Here is a 5,989-nt window from a genome sequence, read left to right as displayed (position 1 = left end):
TGCTGATTTGGTCCCGCCTCTGCTGAACCCGCCGGTTTTAAGTGCCGCCGGTCGCGCTGCTGCTCTCCCACAGGTCCAAGCTCTCTGACCTCGCCTCTGCTGAACCCGCCGGTTTTACGTGCCGCCGGTCGCGCTGCTGCTCTCCCACAGGTCCAAGCTGTCTCTCTCTCTCTCTCTCTCACACTCCCACTCTCTCTCTCTCTCACACACTCTCTCTCTTCACACACACACTCTCTCTCTCAAACTCCCAGTCTCTCTCTCTCTCTCTCACTCCCAGTCTCCCTCTCTCCCTCTCTCTCTCTCTCTCACACTCCCACTCCCAGTCTCTCTCTCTCTCTCACACTCCCAGTCTCTCTCTCTCTCTCACATTCCCAGACTCTCTCTCTCTCTGACTCCCAATCTCTCTCTCTCTCTCTTTCACTCCCACTCTCTCTCTCTCTCACACACTCTCTCTCTTCACACACACACTCTCTCTCTCAAACTCCCAGTCTCTCTCTCTCTCTCTCACTCCCAGTCTCCCTCTCTCCCTCTCTCTCTCTCTCTCACACTCCCACTCCCAGTCTCTCTCTCTCTCTCACACTCCCAGTCTCTCTCTCTCTCTCACATTCCCAGACTCTCTCTCTCTCTGACTCCCAATCTCTCTCTCTCTCTCTTTCACTCCCAGTCTCTCTCTCTCTCACACACTCCCAGTCTCTTTCTCTCTTACATTCCCAGTTTCTCTCTCTCTATCTCTCTCTCACTCCCAGTCTCTCTCTCTCTCTCTCACTCCCAGTCTCGCTCCCTCTCACACACTCCCAGTCTCTCTCTCTCTCACACACTCCCAGTCTCTCTCTCTCTCTCTCACTACCGCCTCCTGTCCTGGAACCTTTTCCACCTTGGTTAGGCTCCTGAAATAAAATAAATTGAACCTACCTTTTCAACTTCCCCTAACCCCTAAAAGGTTAGAGGAGGTGGAAGGGTGGGAGACACTACACTGTAGTGTTTCGGGTTTAGCAACAGCTCCACTTATATAAGAGTTACTGGCCTCCTGCTCTCCTGACTGCACCAGCTGTGAAAGAAAAAGCGCGCGAAAGGTGAGCTTTTAAACTCACCAGTTACTCGCCTCCTGCTCTCCCGACTGCACTAGCTCTCTCCTGGAACCTGGATTGGTCGGTGCCTCTGACTGCTCCCTCTCAAGCCTTGAAGCTCTCCCGCCTCGGGCTGCTCCCGCGCAGGTCCGCTGCTTCTCCGGTCTCGGGGCTGTGGGCCTCTCTGCTCTGCTGCTGATTTGGTCCCGCCTCTGCTGAACCCGCCGGTTTTAAGTGCCGCCGGTCGCGCTGCTGCTCTCCCACAGGTCCAAGCTCTCTGACCTCGCCTCTGCTGAACCCGCCGGTTTTACGTGCCGCCGGTCGCGCTGCTGCTCTCCCACAGGTCCAAGCTGTCTCTCTCTCTCTCTCTCTCACACTCCCACTCTCTCTCTCTCTCACACACTCTCTCTCTTCACACACACACTCTCTCTCTCAAACTCCCAGTCTCTCTCTCTCTCTCTCACTCCCAGTCTCCCTCTCTCCCTCTCTCTCTCTCTCTCACACTCCCACTCCCAGTCTCTCTCTCTCTCTCACACTCCCAGTCTCTCTCTCTCTCTCACATTCCCAGACTCTCTCTCTCTCTGACTCCCAATCTCTCTCTCTCTCTCTTTCACTCCCACTCTCTCTCTCTCTCACACACTCTCTCTCTTCACACACACACTCTCTCTCTCAAACTCCCAGTCTCTCTCTCTCTCTCTCACTCCCAGTCTCCCTCTCTCCCTCTCTCTCTCTCTCTCACACTCCCACTCCCAGTCTCTCTCTCTCTCTCACACTCCCAGTCTCTCTCTCTCTCTCACATTCCCAGACTCTCTCTCTCTCTGACTCCCAATCTCTCTCTCTCTCTCTTTCACTCCCAGTCTCTCTCTCTCTCACACACTCCCAGTCTCTTTCTCTCTTACATTCCCAGTTTCTCTCTCTCTATCTCTCTCTCACTCCCAGTCTCTCTCTCTCTCTCTCACTCCCAGTCTCGCTCCCTCTCACACACTCCCAGTCTCTCTCTCTCTCACACACTCCCAGTCTCTCTCTCTCTCTCTCACTACCGCCTCCTGTCCTGGAACCTTTTCCACCTTGGTTAGGCTCCTGAAATAAAATAAATTGAACCTACCTTTTCAACTTCCCCTAACCCCTAAAAGGTTAGAGGAGGTGGAAGGGTGGGAGACACTACACTGTAGTGTTTCGGGTTTAGCAACAGCTCCACTTATATAAGAGTTACTGGCCTCCTGCTCTCCTGACTGCACCAGCTGTGAAAGAAAAAGCGCGCGAAAGGTGAGCTTTTAAACTCACCAGTTACTCGCCTCCTGCTCTCCCGACTGCACTAGCTCTCTCCTGGAACCTGGATTGGTCGGTGCCTCTGACTGCTCCCTCTCAAGCCTTGAAGCTCTCCCGCCTCGGGCTGCTCCCGCGCAGGTCCGCTGCTTCTCCGGTCTCGGGGCTGTGGGCCTCTCTGCTCTGCTGCTGATTTGGTCCCGCCTCTGCTGAACCCGCCGGTTTTAAGTGCCGCCGGTCGCGCTGCTGCTCTCCCACAGGTCCAAGCTCTCTGACCTCGCCTCTGCTGAACCCGCCGGTTTTACGTGCCGCCGGTCGCGCTGCTGCTCTCCCACAGGTCCAAGCTGTCTCTCTCTCTCTCTCTCTCACACTCCCACTCTCTCTCTCTCTCACACACTCTCTCTCTTCACACACACACTCTCTCTCTCAAACTCCCAGTCTCTCTCTCTCTCTCTCACTCCCAGTCTCCCTCTCTCCCTCTCTCTCTCTCTCTCACACTCCCACTCCCAGTCTCTCTCTCTCTCTCACACTCCCAGTCTCTCTCTCTCTCTCACATTCCCAGACTCTCTCTCTCTCTGACTCCCAATCTCTCTCTCTCTCTCTTTCACTCCCACTCTCTCTCTCTCTCACACACTCTCTCTCTTCACACACACACTCTCTCTCTCAAACTCCCAGTCTCTCTCTCTCTCTCTCACTCCCAGTCTCCCTCTCTCCCTCTCTCTCTCTCTCTCACACTCCCACTCCCAGTCTCTCTCTCTCTCTCACACTCCCAGTCTCTCTCTCTCTCTCACATTCCCAGACTCTCTCTCTCTCTGACTCCCAATCTCTCTCTCTCTCTCTTTCACTCCCAGTCTCTCTCTCTCTCACACACTCCCAGTCTCTTTCTCTCTTACATTCCCAGTTTCTCTCTCTCTATCTCTCTCTCACTCCCAGTCTCTCTCTCTCTCTCTCACTCCCAGTCTCGCTCCCTCTCACACACTCCCAGTCTCTCTCTCTCTCACACACTCCCAGTCTCTCTCTCTCTCTCTCACTACCGCCTCCTGTCCTGGAACCTTTTCCACCTTGGTTAGGCTCCTGAAATAAAATAAATTGAACCTACCTTTTCAACTTCCCCTAACCCCTAAAAGGTTAGAGGAGGTGGAAGGGTGGGAGACACTACACTGTAGTGTTTCGGGTTTAGCAACAGCTCCACTTATATAAGAGTTACTGGCCTCCTGCTCTCCTGACTGCACCAGCTGTGAAAGAAAAAGCGCGCGAAAGGTGAGCTTTTAAACTCACCAGTTACTCGCCTCCTGCTCTCCCGACTGCACTAGCTCTCTCCTGGAACCTGGATTGGTCGGTGCCTCTGACTGCTCCCTCTCAAGCCTTGAAGCTCTCCCGCCTCGGGCTGCTCCCGCGCAGGTCCGCTGCTTCTCCGGTCTCGGGGCTGTGGGCCTCTCTGCTCTGCTGCTGATTTGCTCCCGCCTCTGCTGAACCCGCCGGTTTTAAGTGCCGCCGGTCGCGCTGCTGCTCTCCCACAGCTCCAAGCTGTCTCTCTCTCTCTCTCTCTCTCACACTCCCACTCTCTCTCTCTCACAAATTCTCTCTCTCTCGCACACACTCTCTAAAACTCACTCAAACTCCCAGTCTCTCTCTCTCTCTCATTCTCTCTCTCTCTCTGACTCCCAATCTCTCTCTCTCTCTCTCTCTCACACTCCCAGTCTCTCTCTCTCTCACTCCCAGTTTCTCTCTCTCTCACACACTCCCAGTATCTCTCCCTTACATTCCCAGTTTCTCTCTATCTATCTCTCACTCGCAGTCTCTCTCTCTCTCTCACACTCCCAGTCTCTCTCTCTCTCTCACAAAATCCCAGTCTCTCTCTCTCTTTCACACTCCCAGTCTCTCTCTCTCTCTCACACACACACTCCCACTCTCTCTCTCTCTCTCACACACTTGCACTCTCTCTCTCTCTCACTCTCCCAGTCTCTCTCTCTCACACAATCTCCCAGTCTCTCTGTCTCTCACACACACTCCCAGTCTCTCTCTCAAACTCCCAGTCTCTCTCTCTCTCTCTCACTCCCAGTCTCCCTCTCTCTCTCTCTCTCTCACACGCCTACTCTGTCTCTCACAGACTCCCACTCTCTGCCTTTCACACTCCCACTCTCACTCTCTCTCTCACACTCCCACTCTCACACTCCCACTCTCTCTCTCTCTCACACACTCCCAGTCTCTTTCTCTCTTACATTCCCAGTTTCTCTCTCTCTATCTCTCTCTCACTTCCAGTCTCTCACTCTCTCTCTCACTCCCAGTCTCTCTCTCTCTCACACACTCCCACTCTCTCTACCTCTCTCTCTCTCTCTCTCACACACACACTCCCACTCTCTCTCTCTCTCTCTCTCACACACTCCCACTCTCTCTCTCTCTCTCTCACACACTTCCACTGTCTCTCTCTCTCACACTCCCAGTCTCTCTCTCTCACACTCCCAGTCTCTCTCTCTCTCACACACTCCCACTCTCTCTCTCTCTCTCTCTCTCACACACACACTCCCACTCTCTCTCTCTCTCTCTCTCACACACTCCCACTCTCTCTCTCTCTCTCTCACACACTTCCACTCTCTCTCTCTCTCACACTCCCAGTCTCTCTCTCTCACACTCCCAGTCTCTCTCTCTCTCACAAAATCCCAGTCTCTCTCTCTCTCACACACACTCCCAGTCTCTCTCTCTCTCTCACACACACTCCCACTCTCTCTCTCTCTCTCTCTCACACACTCCCAGTCTCTCTCTCTCTCACACACTCCCACTCTCTCTCTCTCTCTCTCTCACACACACACACCCACTCTCTCTCTCTCTCTCTCTCACACACTCCCACTCTCTCTCTCTCTCTCTCACACACACACTCCCACTCTCTCTCTCTCTCTCTCTCACACACTCCCACTCTCTCTCTCTCTCTCTCACACACTTCCACTCTCTCTGTCTCTCACTCTCCCAGTCTCTCTCTCTCACACTCCCAGTCTCTCTCTCTCTCTCTCACTCCCAGTCTCGCTCCCTCTCACACACTCCCAGTCTCTCTCTCTCTCACACACTCCCAGTCTCTCTCTCTCTCTCTCACTACCGCCTCCTGTCCTGGAACCTTTTCCACCTTGGTTAGGCTCCTGAAATAAAATAAATTGAACCTACCTTTTCAACTTCCCCTAACCCCTAAAAGGTTAGAGGAGGTGGAAGGGTGGGAGACACTACACTGTAGTGTTTCGGGTTTAGCAACAGCTCCACTTATATAAGAGTTACTGGCCTCCTGCTCTCCTGACTGCACCAGCTGTGAAAGAAAAAGCGCGCGAAAGGTGAGCTTTTAAACTCACCAGTTACTCGCCTCCTGCTCTCCCGACTGCACTAGCTCTCTCCTGGAACCTGGATTGGTCGGTGCCTCTGACTGCTCCCTCTCAAGCCTTGAAGCTCTCCCGCCTCGGGCTGCTCCCGCGCAGGTCCGCTGCTTCTCCGGTCTCGGGGCTGTGGGCCTCTCTGCTCTGCTGCTGATTTGGTCCCGCCTCTGCTGAACCCGCCGGTTTTAAGTGCCGCCGGTCGCGCTGCTGCTCTCCCACAGCTCCAAGCTGTCTCTCTCTCTCTCTCTCTCTCACACTCCCACTCTCTCTCTCTCACAAATTCTCTCTCTCTCGCACACA

Source organism: Somniosus microcephalus, unplaced genomic scaffold (assembly GCF_052327205.1).
Source record: "Somniosus microcephalus isolate GS21.2 unplaced genomic scaffold, FLI_Smic_1.0 unresolved_chr6, whole genome shotgun sequence".
Classification (NCBI taxonomy): domain Eukaryota; kingdom Metazoa; phylum Chordata; class Chondrichthyes; order Squaliformes; family Somniosidae; genus Somniosus; species Somniosus microcephalus.
Note: the sequence above shows the minus strand (reverse complement) of the source record.